General features: G+C 37.8%; 1 protein-coding gene across 4 annotated transcripts in view; it reads left to right on the forward strand.

Annotated features, from left to right (window-relative positions):
- The window catches only part of Ccr3 (C-C motif chemokine receptor 3), a 48,069-nt gene that overhangs the window by 15,006 nt on the left and 8,150 nt on the right, over positions 1–24,913 (forward strand). The window contains exons 1-2 of one of the 4 annotated variants that reach the window (XM_063264781.1): positions 231–506; positions 21,860–21,913. The exons of 1 other annotated variant lie outside the window; for it this stretch is intronic. The gene's annotated coding sequence lies outside the window, so the exon portion shown is untranslated. Of the gene's footprint in view, positions 1–230; positions 507–21,710; positions 21,914–24,913 lie in introns of those variants that run through there. 2 more of the 4 variants (XM_039080707.2, NM_053958.2) reach the window with 2 other exon arrangements.

A 24,913-nucleotide genomic window follows, 5' to 3' on the forward strand; every position in this document is an offset into this window, starting at 1 on the left:
AGACATTCATTTTGTACTATTTGACTCTGGAACCAAGTTAACTATTATCTAAATTCATTTCAAAAAATATGTTTAAAGGATCCTTGAGAAGTCTCAGAACCAAAGCAAGGGATCCCAATTATCTTCCTATTCCAATTATATATCTATATAAAGTTGGGCTTTCTTCATAAACTTCAGACAAATCAACATCATAAGAGATCTACTAGAGAAGCAGCAGTGAGAAGTCAGCTGACTTCTACTCTGCCAGGCAGTATAGAGTTTGCAAAAATGGAGAGCAATGCCATTCTGTTCACTAAAAGTCTTTCATTTTGTAAAATATAATTATTGTCACTTTTGTTAGCAAGTAAGTTTTTATATTTTTAAGAGAATTAATATTTTTTCTGATCCTCATTTTCCTCATCTATGACTGTTAATAAAATAACCCACTGGCTGGAGATATGGCTCAGCAGTTAAGAGCACCTGTTGTTCTTGCAGAGGACCCTGGATTAATTCCCAGCACCCATATGGTACGTAGCTCACAACTGCCTGTAACTTTAGTTTCAGGGTTCCATGCTGTCTTCTAGCTTCTGTGAACTGTTGCATGCATGTGGTCCTCACAAACTCATGCAGTCTCATAATACACACAAAAATAAATTAATGAATTAAAGAAAATAGCTTATATAAAGCTCTTAGGATGCAGTTTAAATAAAACCCAAACCATCTAAATCTTGAGGTACCCTTGTCAGCCTTTGCTGGTATTAAGTTGACAACTTGATATTGGCCAAAAAGTGCATCAGGGTGACTAGAAGTAAATAAATGGGTTTGAGGAAATGACTTGGTGTGTAAGAGCACCTGGATGATTCTCTGCAGCAGGAGGATTTCTGGCTGTTAACCTTGCTTCAGGTTAAATGAGAAAACCAGACTCAAGCAAATAGGCAGAGAGTGAAAGAACAGGAAACTCACATCGTCATATGACCTCTGCACACAAGTGCCTGTGCACGTACGTGCGCGCGCGCACACACACACACACACACACACACACACACACACACACACACACACACACACACACCATTATCTCTTGGTCTCTCAATTCTTTCTTTTTTGACCCTCCTAGAGAAAGCCAGTCTTAAACTGTTTTCAGTACACTTCTACCGGATTCCTACAGGCACTGCCTATGCCTGCAACTAACTCAGAGTTCTTAGAGATGCCAGTCATATGACTGTGGGCAGCTTTTTAAAACCACTTTCTTGATCCTCAGTTTATTTCTGTGATCCTTAGAGTTGTTGTGGGAAATTAAATGTGGTTTAATACATATGCCTTGCACTTAAAAGGTGTTCAGTGAATGGGAGCTATGCATGTATTTGTTTCCTCGCCCAAAGCCTCAGTCAAACCTGTATCTATTAAATGTCTTCTATGTGTAAGCAGCCAAGAAATCCCCATGCTGAAAAGAGGAAGGAGAGAGTATCTCAAGGAAGTGCTCTAGAAATTTCTCCTCTTGGTTCAGTTCAAGTTAACACTTTGTGGTGCTTCATGCCAAGTTTTAACTCTTGATTCTACACTGATCCTTGTACTAGCTAATATGCCATATTTATTACATTAGGTCATCTGCATTATGTCTTTCCAAAATATTGCAAACTCCTTTCCATCTGTTCCCATTTCTAATCCTTTATCATGTGTTTTCTATAATTCCCAGCATGGAGCTGAATGTGTGTATGAAAGAGAGAGAGAGGAAAAGTGTGAAGTGGAGACAGAGGAAGAAGTAGAGGTAGAGGGAGGGGGAGAGGGAGAGGGAGAGGGGAAGGAAGAGGGAGAGGGAGGGAGAAAGGGAGAGGGGGAGGTAGAGAAAACAGTAGAGGAGGGAAGGAATTGAGGTAGAAGTCAAGAAGTGATGATGCTTACTAGCTTATTCCCCATGACTTACTTCGCCTGTTTTCTTACACATCCAAGATAATCTGCCTAGAGGTAGCATTGTGCACAGTGAGTTGGGCCCTGTCCATCCCTCATTAAGACAATACTCCACAGACTTGCCTTCAAGTCAACCTTTTGGAAGCATTGGGATTTTTTACATTAAGATTCTCTCTTCTCAGGTATGTCTAGGTTGTGTTAACAAAATTAACCAGCACAAAACCATTCTTCTGAGAAAGAAAGAATACGTTAGACCTTTTATACACTTGCCTGTTTAGCCAGGGCAATGTGCTGAGCCTGAGGCACAGGCGGATGGGGAGTGACTTGAGTAGGGTTCAAACCCTTAACTCTAGAGGTATTTTCAAATAGAATCATATTCTGTGACTTTTTATGTGAGCAAACAGCTGATACCCAGATTGGGCACTGAAGACCGACCAAATAAATTATTCTGTTTACCATCCTACTCTCAAGAACCAGTGAGTTTACTGGTTTACTGACTTAGAGGAGTATGGATGGCTCAAAGGAAGTCACATATCAAAATCCTCTCTTAGCATGTGTGATGACTCACAAAACTCTATTCCTAGTGTTTTCTTTACAATTAGCCAATAGGTTGGTCAGTTAGACAATATTTTCTTCCCAGAAATTGTTACCTTGCACATATGCCTGAGGAGGGTCCTGTGAAGCTTTTAACTTTCAAGAGCTTCCTGAGATTGTAAGTTTTATTTACTCTCTGAGTTTATGAACCTCTCTCAAGGAAAGAGAGTTTCAATTTGGAGGAAAGAGCTAAACAGCAGATCAGGACCAGGTTTGATGGGAGTAGCAGTGCCAAGGACTGGTGTGTCTGTGGCCAGAAATAGGTCAGAGATAATTTTTCTCATAAAAGATTTATATAGAAAATAGATTAAAGTTTCTACAAGACATTAAGGAAATCTTCAAATAACTGTAAAGTGTTTTAATAAGTAAGAGTCTTGATTAGGTTCTACATAAAATTGTGTATTCAAATAACAAACATGTATATGAATAGTACTCAATACCATTAGTCATTCAAGAAATACAAAATTGAGAAAGTAGTGCATACCCAGGAGAAAGGCTAGTGTGAAAAACTAATAAAAAAACCACACAAAAGTAAACCCTTATAGTAGACAATATTAAGTGTTGATAAATTTGTGGAGCAACCAGATTTTATACATTGTTGGTACATGTATAAATTGATAGAACTACTTAGAAAATTGCAAAGCTACATACATGCCTTTTTCACAATCAGGCAAATCTACTCAAGGTAAACAGATGAATAAAAATCCAATATAGATTCAAGAATATTTTTAATAAATTTATTTACAAAGTCTTGAAGTAGAAATCTCAAATTCCTATTGCTGTGGCTTGGATGTGATTCAGATATGCCGCTTTCCCATGGTTCTACTTGTTGGAATGTAATCTTTATTGTGAGGTATTAGTAAGATGGTAACAGAATGGGTGTAATATTTAGAAGTGATGTCATTGGGTGGTGATTAAGAATAGTTAAAAAACAATCAAGAAGACCTAATAATTGAATAGTGACTTAGTAAGAGGCAGAGAATCCAGAAAAGACATAGCTTCAAAAGCACTCTCAACTGTGAAACCAAAACAGGAGCCACATTGTTGTTTAGGAGCCATAGTGTTATATGTCACCATTGTGTTTCCACACGTTACAAGAATAAGTTTCTGTTTCCTCAACCTACTGTACTGAAAACCGTGTTTTTCAACCTGTATTGAACTTGTAACTCCGTGATGTATGCCCACCCCGTGACCTTGCTAAACTCCTAAACACCCATGATGACGCCCCTTCCACATGATGGATTCTTGCTGGTATCTAATTCACAAGCAGCCTTGAGCCCTGCTCCCCACACTTCTGTCCAGGAGCTAATAACCAGTTATCTCAACAGCTGTTTTCTATTAACCCTAACCCTTCCCCATAAAATGGACCTCAAAATACAATGAGGGATGCTTCCTGAAATGCTGATTTAGGGAGAGGCAGTTGTCTGGCCAGTCTAAATAAAGCTTGCTCAATAAGATCATTGTGGAAATGTTTCCTTCTTCCCTCAGGTCTAACATATGTGAGGCCTTGGACCATTTTTACACTCTCTGAGCAAGAAAAGACAATAATAAATAGATTGTGCTATATTTGTATGAAGGATTACCATGCAGGAAAAATAAAATACTACCAATCCATGCATCTTATGAGCTCCTTCTTATTAGTCAAACATTATCTGTGGTGGTGAGTTCTATGTGTATTGATGGAAAAGAAGCACTAAGGGACATTCTGAGTTTCTGGCAATGTTCTGACTGGTGGTAATACAGGTGTAATCATATGGAAAATTTTAAGCTTAGTAAAGTGCATTTTAGGAATGTTACATTTTAGTGTAAAAATCTTAGGACTGGGAAGATGGTTCATTTGGCAACATACTTGTCAGGCAAGCATAAATACCTCAATTCAGATTCCCACCACCCACATAAAGTTTCAGGGGCACAGCAACATGTGTCTGAAATTCAAGTGTTGGGAACGTTGAGACACAAGAGTCCTTGGAGCTTGCTGGCCAGTTAGCCTAGCTGAATTGGTGAGCTCCGGGTTCATTTAAAAATGCTGTATCAAAAACCAAACCATAACAAAAAGCAAACAACATAAAAACAACAAATAACGAACAGGTAGGGAGCTACCAAGGAAGAAGATATCTGATATTAACTTACCTCTGGCTGTCAAGTGCCTTCTACCTACAATACAACCACACACACACACACACACACACACACACACACACACGTCCTAGTTTTCATTCTGTTGCTGTGATAAAATCATGACCCAAAGCAACTTAGGAAAGGAAAAGGTTTATTTTAGCTTATACTTCCAGGTAACAATCTATCATTGGAAAAAGTTAGAGCAAGGAACTAAGGCAAATGTTTAAAGTAGAAATAATGGAGAAACAGTGCTTATCAGCTCAATTAGTAGTTCATGCTCAGCCTGACTTCTTATACAACCTGGGAGCACCTGCTCAGTGGTGGCGTAGCCTACAGTGTGTTCCCTCCATCTCCATCAACCAACAATCACACCGACCTTCGTGATTTTAGATTCCTCCACCCCTACTTTCTCTTCCTTTCTTCTCTACCCCCTTTCTCTACTTTTTCCTTTCTCTCTCTCAAACTCTTCCCCTCTTTCTATAACTTTTAGTATTCTAGAGGTTTATTTAAATCTTTTTAAAAACCAGCTGTTAGTTTCACTGATTTCCTGTATTCACTTTGTTTTCAGTTGGTTGAATTTTTCTTTTCTTTTCATTTTCCCTTCTTTTTTGATCTTCTTTTTCTCGTTGTTTACTGGAAATTTATTATAAGACCCCATTGCTGAAGATACCGTACACATTGGTTATGGGAATGGAGAAATCAAACTGGTACTGATCAGGAAACTTCCTCCCTGCTGCAAAGCTTTTATACTACTAGAAGGTATCATGACTGCTGCTGAGTGGGGAAGAAACTCAGTAGCTGTCTTATCCAACTGTGAACTTTGTGAAGTACAATGATGACCAGCATGGCGAGATATGCCCATCGGTCCAAGAGTGGCATGTATACTATAGGAATAACCTGATTGGATTTAAGAACTGCTCCACAGAAAGGTACTGTAAATCTGGCCCAAATTCCAAGGTTGGAGACCACACAAGCCCCAGAGGTGAACCTACTATTATTATTCAGCTAAAAGAATATAATGTTAAACTGCCTTCTCAATTTGCACATATTTATCCATTGATTAGTGCATATCTCAAACATCATCAGAAAAATATGTTTTGGTATAGTGGATGGTGGTTAACATGGAAACTCACAACTGGTCAAAGTTGAGAAAATGTAGATCACACTTCCTTCACAAGGAGAAGGAACCACTGAAGGGAAGTGGAAAAACTGTAAGAGTCAGAAGTTGGGGAGAAGCAAAACTGTATCCTCTAAACATAGCAGGACCACTGCATTCATGGACTCATATCAGCCACGGTTATATGCAGATAACTTGCACAAGATTAAGCGGTCAACACGATATCATGGAGAGAGTAGAGGTTCATGAGTCCCCACCCCTAACTGAACAGCTATGGACAGGTAGTGGCTTTTGTGGGTGAGATAGTCAGTTTTCTTTAATTATATGACTTTGGTAGGTGACCTCCTTCCACTGTTTGGCAGTACCTGGGTGACACAAATTAGAGTCAGTGGATAATTTTAAAAGTTTACTTTTATTTTCATTTTTTTTTGCTCTTTCTGTCGATTTTGAGTTAATTTTCTTTGCTTTTCTTAGTCTTTTTTTAAAACAGCCTGAGCTGGTTTTTTTAACATAAGCATTTAATACTTCTGCATACTTTCCTATGTTTTCACATCTTCAAAACTGTTAATTTTATGTTAATTGAATCCTGTGTATTTAAAATTATTTTACTTTACGTTTTGCCTATATGTATTACTGTATAACATATGCATGTATGTCTGGCCAGAAGGGAACGTCAGATCCTGTGGAATAGAAATTTCAGGCATTTTCTATGAGCTGCTCCTATTCAAGTGCTTGGGATTGAACCTAGACCCTGTGGGAGAGCAGTGAGTACTTTTAACCATGGAGCCATCTCTCTAGTTCATAGTTTTATGTATTTTCCTTTGATGTTTTCTTTTTTGTTTGTTTGGTTGGTTGGTTGGGTTTTTTTTCAAGACAGGGTTCTGTGTACCAATCTTTCCTTTTTAACCCTTAGATTACTTAGAAAAATGATTTTGAAATTTCCAGAACATTTTTCCATTTTTCTTTCATTGAAATAAATTTTTTTCATGCAGCATATTCTGAGTATGGTTTCTCCTCCACCAGTGCCTCTACCAGTTCCCATTTCCTCTTCCGTCCAAATTCACCCCCTTTCTGTCTTCAGTTAGAAAACAAACAGGCATCTAAAGAATACTAATAAAAAATATAAAACAAAAACAAACATATTTGAATAGGACAAAACAATTGGAAGCCAAAGATAAAGCACAAGTTATACAAGTTATAGAAGAAAAGAGAAACCCATTTACTATATTTCTGTTATTAGATTTTGCTTGACTCAATTTTTCATAAGAATACATTCTATATGATTTAATTTTAACATGGGTGTAGTTTATTTTGGTGAATACCATGAAAAAAAAACCCTACTGACTGTGAAGTCATATATGATTTGATTTATATATGGAGACCATTTGCTGCTTAACATATCCAGGGAAGAATTTTCATGACCAAACTCTAAACAACAGGGAAGTGACATACAGCAGAACTTCCTGAAAATCTCTTGCTAACATTTCTATCATTGATAACCAACTGTCTTTCGTGCTGCCCAGTATCTGAGTCTATTTCTTCTTACAGACCCCATAGTCTTTTAAGTGTCCCTGCTAATTTCTTCTTTCCTGGTTCTTATATCACATTCATACCCTCCCAACCTCCTTCATTCCTTTTCGTTCATATAAAATTTCCCTCTGAACTAAGCCACTACCCAAAGACTATACATGGACTGACCCTGGGCTCCAACCTCATAGGTAGCAATGAATAGCCTAGTAAGAGCACCAGTGGAAGGGAAAGCCCTTGGTCCTGCCAAGACTGAACCCCCAGTGAATGTGATTTCTGGGGGGAGGGCGGTAATGGGGGGAGGATGGGGAGGGGAACACCCATACAGAAAGGGAGGGGGAGGGGTTAGGATGTTGGCCCGGAGACCAGGAAGGGGAATAACAATCGAAATGTAAATAAGAAATACTCAAGTTAATAAAGATAAAAAAAATTTCCCTCTGATTTTCAAATTTATATTTTCACCTATCATTTCAAAAAATATTTGTGACACATGAAATAACCCTACTCTTTATCTGTGGTGCAGATGTTTGCTTGGCCATCTGCTCTAAGGACTAAGTCATGGTATTTTTCTCTAGTCTCTCTAGACTTCTTGAACAACATGACATTATCTTGATATTCTGGTGACCTTTGAACTCTGCTGTGGGTGTTTTGTATCTCTCACAGAGGAGGAACTACTGCAATTGATTGTTTTGTTTGATGTTATCATCACAGAATAAGGACTGAGCAAAGACCAAGGCACAGCTCTGTCCTTGTCCACTTCAAAATTATATATACTTGGCAGGGTATGGTCATATGATTCCATACTACAGCAGTCCTAGTCTGTCGGCAGCAAAGTCATGGAGTTTGAACGATAAATGTGATATTGTATGATTAAAAAAATGGCACACAACAGTTGAACAGATAGTATTTCTTCTTTTTATGCTTGTCTTTTATTATTGCTGTTTTATGACAAGTCTGCCTATGTAGCTCAAACTGGAATCTCACAATCCAGTGTTAGCCTGCTGGGAGCTAAGATAACAGGTGTGTGCTACCTACACTGAGGATAATTATCCTTACCTGTGCTTGGTGTTTTACTTTTGTGATGTTGCATTATCAGTGATGGGGATGTTGGTATCTTCTTTCTCTTTCTAGATTTTTCTTTGCTGGTCATATAGCTACATGCCAAATGAAAGCATGTACACATGGTACCTGTGCACATAAGTGGCTACATTTCTAGCTTATCTAACCTTGTATGTGGCTGTTTCACTGAATGAGGGAATGAAACAAACAAAAATGAATGAGTAATTCCTAGAGTGGTCCATAAAAAATTCTATGAACATTGTTCTTTAAAAACATATTTTATTAAGTTTTTGAGATTTTTTGTACACCATTAACATCCTTTTATGCATTCGTTTTTCTTAAGGGTAGCTAAACAAATGTGATCTTGTGTGTTGACTTTTGTGATACTAGAACTGCAACATAAAAGGTGCTTTGATTTCTGAATTAACACTTAGAGACTTCTGACTAATTAGAAAACCTCATTAATGCTACATGAGCAATAACTATACTCTTATGCATTCCCGTCATTTTATATTTTCGAATTTATTTGCTATGGTAGCTAGAATTTTCTTAGCTAACATAGAAATTAGAACCCTGGAGAGGAAGGTTGCCACATAAAACTTGAAGCAAATAGCTGTTACAGGATATTTGAACCTGTTTCTAGTTGTGGTGTAGCTTATGCCTTAGAACATACCTTTAGTCCCTCTGGATGGAATATAGACATGCCCTTATCTTTAATCCCAAACAATGAAGGTAAAATTAGTTTGTAGAAGGAAGCACTTATGTTTGAAAGTGATGTCTAATTGAGTGGAAGACGAAGTAATGAATCAGAGAAAGATTTGACAAAATCAAATATGCCCACCTCTCATGAAAATAGAGAGAGAAGAAAGGAGTCTACTTAAGGGAGAGACAGACAGCACAGAAAGAAGAGAGCAGTGCAGTAGAGAGGGAGAGTAGAGCAGCACAGAGAAGGTGAAGGAGAGAATTTTACTGGGAGAGAATTTTACAGAGACAGATTGAAGAGAGAACAAGGTAGACCCAAGTGAAGACATAATGAGCCAGAAAACGAGGAACAAGAAGATTAGAATTTATTGTCAGAATTAATTTGAGGCCAAGTGGAGGAATTCAGTAAGATACTAAGAGAATCTAGATTAAATCAGTCAGCTTGGAGAAAAGGTTGACACAGAACAGCTGGGTTGAACCAACTAGCCAGCGCTCAGAAAGTCCGAGGAAGGGGTAAGCTTATTCAGCAGTAAATCTCAGAGGTTGAAAACATTCTAGGCCTAGATAAGATTGTATGAAGGTTAGAAGTTTCCAGGACTAGGTGTAGGTTAGCAGGCTGGGAAAGTAAGCCTCAGAGATGACAATTACATCAGGAGAATAAAAGTTACTTTTAGAAGAAGCATTTACTATATGCTAAGGAAACATATCTTCAGTACTGGAAGTGGTGGTTATCCGGAGTTTGAGATGGAAAAGAGAATGGGATATGAAGAAACCTAATGAATGTCCCAGGGTGATGGAAATATTCTTTATTTATAGTAGAAATTGTTACAATTATGTAAACAATTATGTGCTAGCTAATTTCTATGTCAAGTTAATACAAGCTGGGTTCATTTGGGGAAAGAGAGCCCCAATTGAAGAAATGCCCATTAGATTGACCTGTGGGCTAGCCTGTGGAATATTTTCTTGATTGATGCTTAGTGTGGGTGGGCACCCCACAATAGGCAGTGCCACCACTGTCTGGATGGTCTTAGATAGTATAAGAAAGCAAGCCGAGCTTGTCATGGTAGCATATACCTTATTTAATCTTAGTATTTAGGAGGCAGAGGCAGGTGGATCTCTTTGAGTTCAAGGCCAGCCTGGTCTGCATAGTGAGTTTCAGGACTACCAGTACTACCCAGAGAGAGCCTATGAGCAAGTAATGAGGTGTAACTTAGTAGTAAGTAGTACTCATTCATGGCCTCTGATTAGTTCCTGCCTTGAGTTTTTCTCCTGATTTCCCTGGATGATGAACTAGAAACTGTAAGATAAAATAAACTCCTCTTTTCTCTAATTTGCTTTTGGTCATGTTTGTTTTAGTAGAACAATAGAAACTCAAATTAAGAGAAGCTGTCAAGATTTTTTTTAAACTGTAGAAATTAAAGGTTTAGTGTGCACTCATTATATTTTAATAACTTATTTTCAAAAACATAACATTGTTAGTCCTATGTTTTTGTTAGGATCCCAGTAATCTAGAGACTAGAGCATCCCCAAATGGACAAGGGACTAGAAAATGCTGCAGAGAATTGCCAATGCTCACATTCTCTCCTTTGAAAAGAGGACTTATTCTTTGTTATAATGAAGTCACCACATCACATTTTCTTCATTAAAAAAAGGTAAATATAGAATTAAAGCAAAGATGTGCTGGCTTGGTCTGGGACATTAGAAATTTGGGAGTCCATAGAAGCACTCTGCCATACACAGCCACATGCCACCTACACATTCATCCCTCCACCTGGCACATGCTGAGACTGCATGGAGGCAGCAGACATGGCAGTTAGAAGCTAAGGACTAGTATCTGATAGATAGAACTGTCTCAAGTGGAGACCCTGTCCTTTCTTAGTGTGTAATTGTTGACTTGTTACTTAACAGTTTGCTTCAGTTTCTCTTCTGAAAAGTTGTAAAAAAAAGGCAGAAAACAAACAAACAAACAAAAACAAAACAAAACAAACAAACAAACAAAAAAACAAATGCACTTACCTCACAGGCTCACTGGGAGGCTTAACCAAGAAGGGGATAGGTAAATCTCTCAGCAGCATCTCTGGCAGGATGATAGTATAGTCCCTAAATTGTCCCTCTTCAGACTCACATCTATTTTGGTCACTGTACTTCTTTAGCTTGAATCCATTAACACCCCTGTGATTCAATACTGATAGCTTTTTTTTGTCTTTTAGTGTAGCTACTTTACCACATTTAAAAACTCATACACTATTTGCAATGCTCAAAGTAGAAGCTTCAATGTTTTTGAAGCACCTAGTCTAGTCTTGTGAGTGGGTGCAAAACATCACTCCAAATGAAATTAACGCCCTAAACTTTTCACATTGTCCTTATATTGTGGATCTACTAACAGATTAATACATTGGCCATGCCAGTGCCCCATGATCTAATCTCTTTCCCATCTTCTCATAAAACCCTGCCTCTCAACATTGTATCGTAGACTCAGCATTTACTATATGAGTATTTTGTTGAAAAGTTTCTGTCTAAACAATACTACTGAATATCCTCTCCATGCTCAGTTACTGGTAGGCACAGACATGAGTCTGTCATCAAATTGTAAACAGCTTACAGCTTCTCCAAATAATAGCTCAACTTCCACATTTTCAGTCTTTCTTGCAGAGTGGCCTACTGTGGGAAAGTTTTTTTTTTTTTTTAAAGACTTGCAGCTGTCGATGTTTGGGCTTCATAGAGTCTAGAGTGTTTCTCACAAAGGGAAGACAGAAATATATTCAGTCACTTTGGGGGAAGCACAGGAGGATATGCATAAAATGTACATTGATTTTTCTTGGGAAAATGATAGTAAGTAGAAGTCTTGACTTGAGCTTAACATTTCTATCTCAAGTAGCCACCATTTGTGTGTGAAAGAAAGTGCACATAAGCAAAGGAAGCCTGTACTTCTCCCTGCTCTGTTTTTCTCTCTGTTGCTAGAAGTTACTTCCTTCCATGAGCTCAAAGTTACAGCTTGAACTAGGTTCTCCTGCAAAAGAGTTCTACCTTCTTCATAGTTCTGAAGGATGTTTAGAGATAGGGTCTCTACTAACCTAGAATAGCCTTAAACCTATCTTGAGTGCTGGGATTACAGTTATGCCCCACCATACTCATAGTAAAGGGCCTTTGTTTGCTTTTTCTTTGCATTCTTCTATAAACCTAATCTGTCTTTTATGGTATTGTGATATGGGATTTCTTCCCCCCAGAGATGTTTCTGCTTTAGTGTAAAGTCACACAGAGAATTGGAAGGTTGGAGAATATAAAGATTTTGTTCAGGCTTTCCCATTTGTCCTAGTTTTCCCTGAGAGCTAAGAACCGTAAGCACACAACTCCAAAATAGATTTCCCAGATATTTTTCCCAGTTTAGAAAGAGCTTAGAGAGTACAAACTCAGTTTCAGAAAGTAACTTTGAGTTCTGCTTCCCTTTGTGTTTGTTGCCATCTTTATTTGAAGGGTGACAGACACCTGTCTATAATAAAACAGTGAAGAAAAAGGGGACAACTGTTCTCTCTCTGTGGCTGTTTTGAAGTCTCTGAATCTCTTTTTCCTTCTCTACAGGACAGAGCCAGCAGGATCATAGCTATTAACCCAGGAACTTGTAGAGAGATTTCTAGCAATGTAAAATAATAGGCCCAGAGCACTGTGTATGGTCTATGTGAACTAGGCAACTAGTCATCAAGCCAGCACCTCACAGAGGTTCCTAGGGAGCTTGATCTTGAGGGGTGTTGGGAATTATTTGAGATGAATGTATCTCCCCCAATTTTAACAGGCTTCTCACTACAAGGTTAACCCTCCTCAATAGTATGTAAGAGCTATAGTATGTAAGAGAATCTCCTCTAAATTTCATGAGTCCATGGCATATACTTATAGAAAGATCATCTTAGACAATATTATGGTTCTTGGATGGAGAACACAACTATTTAATTTGATGCCAGCTATGGTAGTGATGCTTGAATATTAAAAGACTACACATGGGAATGAATCCTTGGTTTATTCATTGGAGAAGCTACATTCTCAAAAGTACAATGGCTCCTTGTCATCTGTAACACTGATGCAAAATCTCCCAGGGCTATGATCTATCACTCAGAATTATGGCTGGCTCCTCATTCACACATTCCATCAAGAAGCATATTTCTCAGAGACTTACTCTTTGAGTTGATGATCAACCATTGCCTTTACTGTGTTTAGCAATTGATATTTGAGTTTTCCTTGTTCACATGTGAAGTGCACAGTGACTCATTTCCGGATCACTGCTAATGTCATTGGTTATTTTTATTTTTAAAATTAACTTGTGTTTTTGTATTTGATATGTGTGTGTGTCTATGCCTGTAGTTTGATAAACAAGGCTCATTTTCTCACTCTCTTCTCCATTTTTTAACTTGCTAAACATCTAGGTGAATGACAAAGACAAAAGCAGAGGGAAGCATTACTGTCTTCAGATAGTGTCAAGTCCCAGAAGACCAGGTGGTGGAAGCATTAAAAGCCAGGCTGGCCACAGTCTACAATCCCTAATCCTGAATAGCATCACGGGGCACTTCCTAACAGTCAAGCATTCACATGGGTTAGTTCACCCAGTCCTCTCATCCCTGAGGATTCTGTGATCTCTATTGTTAGTAAAATATTTATTACTTATGCATTGCTGTTCATTCAGTGCAACTGGACTCTAGTCTTTCTAAGCTAAAAGGGATACATGTGCTGGTTGTTGTCACACATGTTTGTTATTTCAATGTTAGGGTAGTGAGGCAGGATGTTCTATAATTCAAGGATAGCTTAGGCTACATGATGAGGTCCAGCTTAAAAGAAATCATAAAAAATGTCAAAGAAGGATAGAAGAAAGGAAAGGATGAAGAGAAGGAGAGGAGTTGGGGATGGAGTGGGAAGAAAGAGAGACTAGGGAAGGCAAGCCAGGAGAGCTTTGAATAAGAATGGCCTCCATAGTCTCATATATTTGAATGCTTGGTCATCAGGAAGTGGCAGTTCTTGAGAATGATTAGCAAGCCCAATCAAATGCTTTCTTTATAGGCTGCCTTGGTCATGGTGTCTCTTCACAGCAATAGAGCAGTAACTAAGACATATGTATTAATTGTACATAGTAAGTTTTATTTTGACATTTTTGAGACATTGTTTGAATTTCATTGTTTATCTTTTATTTTTACATTCTATAGTATCTATGTGCATGCATGTGGATGCTGGAAGACAACCTTGAGTATCTTCACCAGTAACAGTGCCTACTTTCTTTGACACCAGATCTCTAATTGGCCTTAAGTTTACCAATTAGGCTAGGCTGGATGGCTCAATAAGCCCCAGGGATCCTCCTTCATCTACTTATTCTACTATGCGCAGCATTTTATATAGGTTCAGTTTATTAAATACAGGACCTTGTATTTGTGAGGAAAGTATTTTACTTACTAAGCTATTTTCCCAGCCCCTAATACTACATTTTAAAAATCACCTTTTTAAAAAAATATTGGTACAATAGTGGCATAAGCAGTATACGAGTAACCAACCACTCTCTGATTAGATTTCAGACTCATTTTCTGAGATTAACACATATCTGACACTGGTTGAGGCTGGTCTTGAACCTCAGACTGGATAGACTTAGGGGACATCCAAATACTATTGTTCTGCTAAAGGAACATAGCAGTAAAACGATCCCTAATGTTATTGTGCTGTACCCATAGAACAGTGCCTTATTTAACCATCATCAGAGACACTGCTTCTTACAGTGTATTAGAACTAAAGTAGAGACCCACAACTGGACAATGTACAGAGAGATCTTAGAATACTCAGTCCTAAATGGAATTTCTTCATCAGAACCTCTCCTCGGGGCTCAGGGAGCTATGTGGAAGAGAAGTGGGGAAAGATTTTAAAAGTCAGAAAGGATAGATAACTCCAAGAAAACAGTATCTTTTGGACACCACAAAACTGATTCAGATAAGAACTCACAGAGACTGTGGCAGCCTTTACAGGGTCTGTACAGATTCAAGCCTGATAGGGTTCTACCACCGAGAAGGGGAAGTAGACATAGGCTTCCACCCCTAAGCAGGAAATTATCTATAACTGACATCTGCTTACAAAGGAAAACCTAGTGTTCTCCAATGGAGTTTCACTGGTGTGATGGTTTACATATGCTTGGCTTAGGGAGTGTCACTATTAGAAGGTGTGGCCTTGTTGGAAGAAGTGTGTCACTGTGGAGGTTGGCTTGGAGACCATCCTCCTAGCTGCCTGAGGATTCTCAGTTTGTTCCTAGCTTCCTTCAGATAAAGATGTAGAACTCCTGCACCATGCCTGCCTGGATGCTGCCATGCTCCCTCCTTGATGATAATGGACTGAACCTCTGAACCTGTAAGCCAGCCCCAATTAAATGTTGTCATTTATAAGACTTGCATTGGTCATGGTATCTGTTCACAGCAATAAAACCCAAACTAAGACAACTGGGTATTCTAATGGAATTCAATGGTGTTTTTGTAGATTTTTTAAAAAGTTTCACATTGCTTTGTTTGGACATTTTTTTGTTTTACATTTTTGTCTATTATGTTTCCAATCTTGTGTTTTTATGAGTATTGTCATGTTTGTTTCTTGAGGTTTTAAGTTTGAAAATTATATTTTGTTTGACTATTTGCTTTCTAAAGAAAGGGAAGGTGAAAAATGTCTGGGATAAGTGGAGGAGGGGAAACTATGATCAAAGTATATTGCATGATATTATTTTCAATTAAAAAACAAGAACCATTTATAATTTAAAAAAATATTCAAAGGTTGAGAGGAAAGAAACTGCCTTATTTTTAAAGCAGTTCCATCATTTTTGCATTCCTGCTAGATTAGAATGAGGGTTCCAGTGAGGATAAGAGAGTCATAGAGTGCAAGGGCTGTGAGTGTTCTATATGTGATTATGATAGTACTGCAAGGGAGTATGTAGCTGTCACATTTATTGAATTGTACACTTGTTGCTGTAAAATTATAAAAAAAAAGCTGTCTTTTATCCCCACTAGATCTGGCACCCTCATGCCCCAAGATATCTGATAGATATCTTCAACTCAGTCAGCAAAGCCTCTCACCTGCTCTGCTCTATCCCATATCACAGTGCCAAAGGCTTCTCTCTGAGCCTGACAGCAATCTCTCTACCCATCTAGTTCCCAAGGCAAGTTACCACCATGCCAGCAATATACATCCCAATTCTGTGGCGGCTTAGTGTCTCTGGCCACTACATACTCTCTTAAACTTAAATCGCCACATGAAAGAACACACAACACAATAACCTCTGATCCAATTGATAAGATATAATTGCCCACCTAAACATACAAAGCCTTGTACACATCCATCCCTTAAGAACATTCATAACAACCTGTAAATGTGCAGAGAGAAATCTTAACATCAGCCTCCATGTTCTCTTCTTGTCTTACTCCAGTCTCCTCCTCTCTCTAAAACTTTTCTCCCGCCCATCCTTCCTTCTCATCCAGTGATGGGCCTTGTTCTATCTTGTACCTGCCTACGCCTGTGTGATGACATCATCCTACATACACTAAAATGGGTACAAATAAAAATTAAAAACATTGAAATGTGACTAACTGAAAAACTGTTGGGAACTAGGGATATTAAAAGCAAACAACTTTGTTTTCACAGAGCAGAAGATGTTTCTTTCACCCTGTGCTTTTCTACAGGGTCTAGAAATCTAAGAGAAGACACTTTAAAAATGACTTTTAAACTATCTTTAAAAAATCTTGTGTAATAATGTCTTTACAGAAATCTTCCAATAGTTTTAAAATCTCTACAACTTTCTAGGAACTACTATAATTTGACGGTTTTCAATTCCTAGTTTCTTCTCTCCAAAGGCCTCATTCGGTAGCTAGGGTCCTCTATCAAGTCTCTGCCCTGTGCTCCATTTTAGCTACAATTTCCACTGCACTGTGTATTTCATGCTAGTGACTTGGGTGAAGCTGAAGCAAGTACATATTTTGTTCTAAGCCTGTGGCATCTTTTCACATCAATGTGAGGAAGCAGTTTGAATTTTGGCCTCACTATTTACTCAAGTGTGGTGTGGTTCTCTTACTTGCAGTTAGGAGACTACCAGAATCTGCTTCTCCTTGTGGTGTTTTGCAGTTCCAGGAGGAAATGTTTATAGTGTTATCCATGGAGGCATTCATGGGAAGATAGATAATAATCCTAGTATAACAAAAGTTGTATGGTTTTGTCATAAAATGTCTGTAGAAATGCTTTAAAAGTTCTCAACTTAGACCTAAAGAAAGATGACAACCATTTTGTTACTCAAAACCTTTAGTAGTTCCTCAATTTCTATATAATGAACTCCATTTACTTTAACTCTTTATTATTTAGTTAAGGTCAATGTTCAATTTTATGTCTCTTCACTTCATTTCAAGCTTCTCTGTCTCTGCCAGGTTCATCTTGAGATGTCATCAGCTACTTGTTGATACCTCACTGAATATAGAGGTAAAACCTCTCTGAAAGTGTATAGGGTGAAGTAGCAGCAGTGGTATGGAACAGATCTTTCAGTACTTCTGAATTCTCTGAGAGATGGAGCTTCCAAATCAGCATCTTTCTAATGGATGGCTGCATTAATAGATCTATAGACAAGTAGGCATATGGATACATTTTTATATTTCACTGACTTTGGAATCCCAGTATCAGAACCCATATATGTTCCTTAGTGTCATTTGCATGTTCACCATATATAAGAACAAACCTTTTTAGCTCCTGGCTGTGGAGAGTCTATTTACCCTTTCCTGGAAAGTTTCCCTCATTCTATCACATGAAATTCTATGTATGTTAGAGACCCTTGCTTTGTTGTGAAAACTTTCCAGTTCCAGTGGCCCACATGGGCATGCTTTCTGAACTCAGAATTTTCATTTGGCATTTCACACATTCATTATGTTAGAATTTAAGCAATGGCATTCATTATATTAGAACACAGTACATTATATTGGAATTTAAGCATATGGCATGGGTCACATGATACACACAGGTTCGCACATAGTCCCAAGTGATTTATTTCTCACGAACAATGAGAAATATGAATCATGACTATAAACTACACATGTGTCATTTTAACACAGAGATCTAAGGCACACAGAGATTTCATAGTTCAAAGCTCATACCATTTTTTGAGTGACAAAGAAGAGAGACTGAAAGGCTGAGGAGATGGCTCATCTGGCAAAGCACTTGTCATGAAACTGTGAAGATCTGAATTTGGAACTTCAGCACCCACATAAAAAAATCAAAATCAAAACCAAAACCTACCAACCAAAAAACAGGCATGGTATCAAAATACCTGTAATCTCAGCACTGGGGAGACAGATCCCTAGAGCTCACTGGCCAGTTAGTCTAGCCAAGCCTGTGAATTTCAGGTTCAGCAAAAATCCCTGTTAGAAAAAAATAAGGCAGAGAGCAATTGAAAAAGGCACACAACATTAATCACTAACCTTCATATGTATACACAAACGTGCATGCAACATACACACATACACACACGCGCACATACACACACACAAAAACACACATACACACACACGCACATACACACACACAAACACACACACACACACACACACACACACACACACACACACACACACACACACACACACACACACGATGGATTCTGAGTCCAGTCATCCATTGATAAATTCTGAACTTTTACTGTTATAAACTGAAGTTCCCAGAAAAAAGACATATCCGTGTTAAAAACTCAAGACATTCTCACCAATATATTTCAAAAGTGCTTCTATTTATGACTTAACTTTGTTCTGTAACTATAAAAACCTCATTACATCAGTTATTCACTGGAACGTGTTGTTTATGATGACCTGAACCCATGATCCCAGACCAGGATCACTCATATTTGCCTGCATAATAAATTATATCCAAGTCCCTTTGAGATTAAAATTGTTTTACATTGAAATTGTCAAAAAGGGAAAAGGTGTTTAGCCAGTGTGAACATGGGATGGTTTGGTGTTATTATGTATTCAATTACTAAATACTGGCCTCTAAGATCTGGTTGCCCCCAACTTGGAGAGCCTCACCCATACTAACTGATGCTATGGAAATCTTACCCCCCATGTTACCCCTGATTGGTTAATAAATCCTAAAGCCTATGATTGGACAGTAGATAGAGGTAAGCAGGTTTTCAGTTACCCAGCTGGGAGTCACAGGTAGAGAGGAAAAGAGAAGGGACAGAGAAAGTAAGAAGCGTCCGTGAGAGGAGATAGACCCTGAACATATGGCCAGGAGAACCAGCAGATAACTAGGTATCTATGGCTGGGATGTTAAGTTAGAATAGCTCCAAAATCTGCCCAATCTAGGATTACAGTTTGAAAAAATACCTGGGCTATATGTCTTTTATACCAGTTAGTTAGAATTTATAATTCCTTTGACATGTGGTGTGCTACACTGGGCACCGAAATGTGCCCAACATGGGTACATTTATTCTGGTGGTCTGCTATACCCCCTTGTTGCCTTCAAATATATATTATGGGTTTCTACCCCCACTTCAGACCATTTAGTTTCCAATTAAAAGATACAGATCTTTTAGGTTTATAACAAGCCTTATAACACTACAGTTGGGTAGATATCAGCCCTTTAAGCTATCTTGTCCGCTTCCCTTTTGCATCTGTTTCATTTACAGTGCTCCTGCTTCATCAGATCAGCTCTCATGGCCACATATGCTACCACATATGGTTCATCCTACCATATGGTGACTCCTTCTTCCTTCTGCTCACCTCTCCTCATGGTCCCTGCTTGAGATCCTAAGCCCCAGCAAACCTTTGCTCTATCCTCTCTCTTCTGCTAAGCCCAAGCTGTAGACATCTTTATTAACTTGGGGGAAAAGTTTACTTAGCATTATTTGGTGTACATTAGAATCTCCTTGTCAGGGGCAACCAGATCTTGGCGGGGGGTCAGTGTTTAGCCTTTGAATACATAGCAGCACCAGACCAACACCCTAAAATATCAAATAACAGATTAAAACTTATTAGTCAGGGTTCTCCAGAGCAGGTTAAATCAGCTTACATTAGAATAGTAACAGTTGTCTCACAACTGAGAGTGCTTTGAACCTTGTAGCTTCTTAGTCCAGGAAGCTTTAAGCAGGTCCTGGAGAGCCACTAGTCTTTAGTTGACAATGGAAGCCTTGGAATGCTGATTTTGATATCAACAAAGGAATCCACACCAGTTAGAGTAGTTCAAGTGTTTGCCTGAATGCTGGAGAGGCCATCAATCTGTTAGCTGCCCAGTCCATTGGTCTCAATCTGAAAAGCTGGAAGGTTCCTGGAGAGCCACTGGCTCTTAGCCCATGTCATGGAAGGCTGAGAAAACTGGTTGTGATATCAGCTGTAGCAACAGCAGAAAAAGGGAGAACAAAGGCAAATAATCTTCCTACTGCCATGTTCTTTTAAAATAACTGAGTTGCAACCATGAAGTTTTGGCCCACACATGGGGTTAGTCTTCCCACATCAATTAAGGAAGTCAGAACACTTTTTTCAACTAAAGCTGCCTACTCAGTGATTCTAATTTTTGGCAAGTTTATGTTAGAAGAAACTATCACAAATAGTTAAGTGTCTGGTTAGCTATTATTAACACTACTTATGTACTCTTGGCACTTTATTAGATGTTGATCCCCAAAGTCACAGTTCGAATCTGAATCCCTCACAGGCTCATTTATTTGAACACTTGTTCTCTAGCTAGTGGTGCTATTTTGGTGCTGTTTTGGGAGGCTGCAGAGCCCTTTGGGACTAGGTGGAACCAATGGATTGCTGGGATGGATCTGGAAGGTCATATTTCTCTCTAGCTCCACTTTAAGCTCTGTTTCCTGATTGGAAAGATAAATTCTACTATGCCTTCTCCACTATAATATAGGAGAAATCCTTCATCTTTTTAAAAGTTACCATTGGGTATTTTATCACAGGGATAAAAAAAAATCTAAAACACCCAACAACTCAATAGATCCCATATGGTAAGAATTAAGTTCCCTTATTTCTATCCTCTTTCTTCCTCTCTATTCACTTTCTTGTCCCCTCCCTTTCTGAATATCTAATAAGAACTTTGTAAATTCATTGACCTGTCCAGTTAGTATAAGAGATTATACATGTATTTGGTACTATTCACATCAACATTAGGTGAATGAGTTTAGTATCCATTATCACACTAGGTCCCTGAGGATATCAGTACACAGGCAAGATACATTCCTAGCCTTGGGATGCTATGTCACAGTGGAATTCAACCTACTGGTTGAGATCTGCACTTTATATTGCAACTTCCCAGGTTTATCTTAATTGACTTCATGACAGCTTTAGGAAATAAATATCTGTTACAATTATATAGGAGAAAACTAGGTGTCCAGCAAGGCTGGCTCAGTGATTACCCTGCGATCAAGCAGCTATGGAGCCACTGCAGAAATGCAAACTAATGTCTTTCTGTATTGTCAAAACCTTTACTGATGTACTTGCCCTCATAATCTTCAGTTGCTCCCAGCAAATTTGCTGTCTCATCCTTTCCTTAAGAGGAAATTCCCACATTGTTCTTCCACAGTCTGCCCATGAGTCAAGGATTATTGGGAAGTTGTTACCCGTACCTCACATAAAAAAATTAACAGTGCCAAATGGGTGAAGAGCCTGCAAGATAGTTGCTGAGTGTCAGCAATATCCATCCATAGATAACTCAACTGAAAGCTGAGTATGTGTAGTAAATAACAAAACGGAAGAACTGTAACATGTTGGTATCTCTCTGAAAACTTGCAAAACCTGAGAAGCTAGCCTGTTTAAAACAGGAAGCTCTGTTGTTTACTACCTGACTGGTGTATGTGATCAAATGTTATCTCTGTTTCATTAGCAGTGAGACCTAAGTTACTACTGGACTCATAAAGGACTTAGCAAAAATCATCAGGTATCGTTTCTTTTTTTATTCTCTTTTGGACAATAACATATTGAAATTCAACAGATGTTTCTTAGAAGATATTTCCATGTAGGCTTTCAGAATTCTAGGAAAGGAAAAATGGGTATATTAGTCAATGTAGGTAGAAGAAATACCTTCTAGAATCTCTCTTGATTCCAAGAAGGAAGTGGTGTATAGTAATTTAAAGGTAACATAAGGTAGACTTAGAAAAGATTTTGTAATATATTTCCATTTTCTTCTTGTTTTCCTCATTCCTATCCTTCCATTCTCACATCTATACTATGACACAGCTGCCAGTTGTATTATTCTGAACATGAACTTTTTAACTATTCAAGATACATTATCTGTTGCCAGCCTGTACTTCTTATAAATCATAAACCATGAAGAATAGTATTCCAAAAGTGTAACATTAGTAGTGTTTGATACTAACTTTTAAGATCATCATAAAAATGTAGGCTATTGTGTATGTATATTAGCATGAAAAATATATTCATGTATTTGTGTGTATACTAAGTAATGGTGTGTTTCAATGTATAATTAATGTTTATGTCAGAAATCAACTGTAAGTCAGACTATCAGATGGATTGATTAACTATTGCCATGGTGTCTCTGTCTGGATTAGGCTGGGTGGCTTGCCTTTGGTAGATATATCTCTGTTAAAGGGTAGAGACAAAAAAAACAAAACAAAACAAAAAAAACCCTCCATTTAGCATTTTTTTTAAAACCCTACTTTGGCTGGGGTTAGAAGTTATCTGGTTTTGGTGAGTGCTTTGAGAGAGGGTGGTAGTCTTCAGTTACAAGTGCTCTAGCCCCAACCTGTTCTCAATCTGTGGATCACAACCCCTTTGGTGGTGGCATATCAGCTATCCGGGATATTAGATATTTATACCACAATTAATAAAAGGAGCAAAATCACAGTTATGAAGTAGCAATGAAATAATTTTATGTTTGGGGAGTCACCACAACATGAGGAGCAGTTTTAAAGGGTTGCAGCAATAGAAAGGGTGAGAACCACTGGGCTGGAGGATCCTCTTACTCCTTTCAAAAGATGGTAATGATTACACTGAAATCGGTCACTGAGTAATTTCTCCTGGAATTAGAAACACGAGTACTCTATGACTCAACAAGAAAGAAGCAAATATGCTCAGCAGAATAAATTAAGTAAAGAGCACAGCCAACACACAGAAGAGAGAATATGGTGACTAAGAATTACAATTTAAAAATCCCTCAAAAACCCCTCAACGGAATAGTAATAACAACAGTAAGACAACTCTATATTCACCTCACTGGCCCAGTAAACTTTTTTTTGTTTTGTTTTAGTTCTTTTCCATGTTTGGGATGCTTTCTAAAGCTGGCACATCACCTACAGTGCTAAGACTTTATTGTTATACATTTCCTGGAAGCAAATTGACAGAATGCATCAAGAGTTTTGGAAATGTTATTAGAGTTTGAAAAAGTGTCTTGGGGTATATAGTTTAAGGAAAAGAGTTTTAAAGACAGAGATGTTGGTTGCTGTATTATTTATAAACGGGCAAAGTAGGATCAACTTCATTTAACAATAAGATGATAATTGAATAATTATGAAGATCTACCTAATATGTTGACACTATTACAAATTATTTTTCAAATCTTCTTAAACCACATGAGATCAGGGTGTTTAATGTAAGTAACAGAAGACAATTTCATGTGTGTTGTCAATTATAATGTACATAGCACCTAGTAGAGGCACACAGTGTGTTTCTTGGTATGCTTACTAGAATAACTTGGGCTTAGCAAGCTGAATGTACTGGTCATGCTTGGTCATGCTGATTACATTACTTTGCCAGCACATATATTTTCCCTATGAAAATATATTTTTCATAACCATCTTGTTCAACTAAATAATATCAGCCCCATATTTAAAGCTATCTGCTACATTTAAAACACCTGCTATTGAAAGACAATGACCAACTCTGCTCTTCAGGAAAGAAGGTTTGCAAAAGTCCTTGGCAGGTTCGTGAAGCCAAGTTCCTCAACGTCTTGAGTTTTAGAACTGACTACACTTTGAGATTTAGAATGTTTGACTGAATAGGGTCGATGCCACTGAAGCAATATTTAGCCATCCATGTAACTCAAATGACAAGTGGAAATTTCAAAACAAATCTACAAAGGTATGTAAATGAAAAGGACTTGTCTCATAGCAGGAATCATTTAAATTTCTTAAATAATCAAAGACTTTGAGAAAATCAACATGAGACCAAAGAACAAAGAAGAAGAAATTTAAGAAGAAACTCAGAATAGATAGTCTAAGTACATAGAAGTTTGTTGAAATGTATAGACTGTAGATCTGTATAATTTTAGTGTGATATTTATTGTTAACTTTTTAATGAAGTTGATAAAATAAATAAGAACTATGGAAACCCTTTTAAAAAAATTTTTGAGAACAGACATAGTTTTAAAGGACAGAAAAAAAAAGAGAAAAACAAGACCAAAATCTACTTTTGCATTAGTATAACTTTGATATTAAGGCATAAACTTTCCTAAAATCATCCAACTTTAGGAGACCTGATCTCTATCCCTGTCTCCTCTTGTCCCTGTCTTGTTTTCTCATTTCCTCCTCAACTCCACTTAGGTACATATAAATTTTGTCTTCTTTACTTCTCATTTGGAAATAATCTTTAAATAACCTCAAAGACAACAAGATGATTAGTTTTCTCCACAAAAGTACATTCTCAAACTACCTTTGTCCTACCCAAAATGTACCTTATTTTTCTGACACATGTGCAAACCTGTTTCCTTTATTATTTCTTGGGATTTTAATTTAAAAAAAAAGTAGATTTTCTAACCTTGGCTAAGAATGTAGTTCAGTGGTAGAGTCTTTGCTTATCATATTCTAGGCCCTAAATTTCATTCCCAACATTGAACAAAAATTCATTACCTTTACATTTATTTCCAGAAAAATGAGGAAACTCACCATTGCATATACTTCTATCTATTCTAATTTTTACTATA

This window comes from Rattus norvegicus, chromosome 8, assembly GCF_036323735.1.
Source record: "Rattus norvegicus strain BN/NHsdMcwi chromosome 8, GRCr8, whole genome shotgun sequence".
Lineage (NCBI taxonomy): Eukaryota > Metazoa > Chordata > Mammalia > Rodentia > Muridae > Rattus > Rattus norvegicus.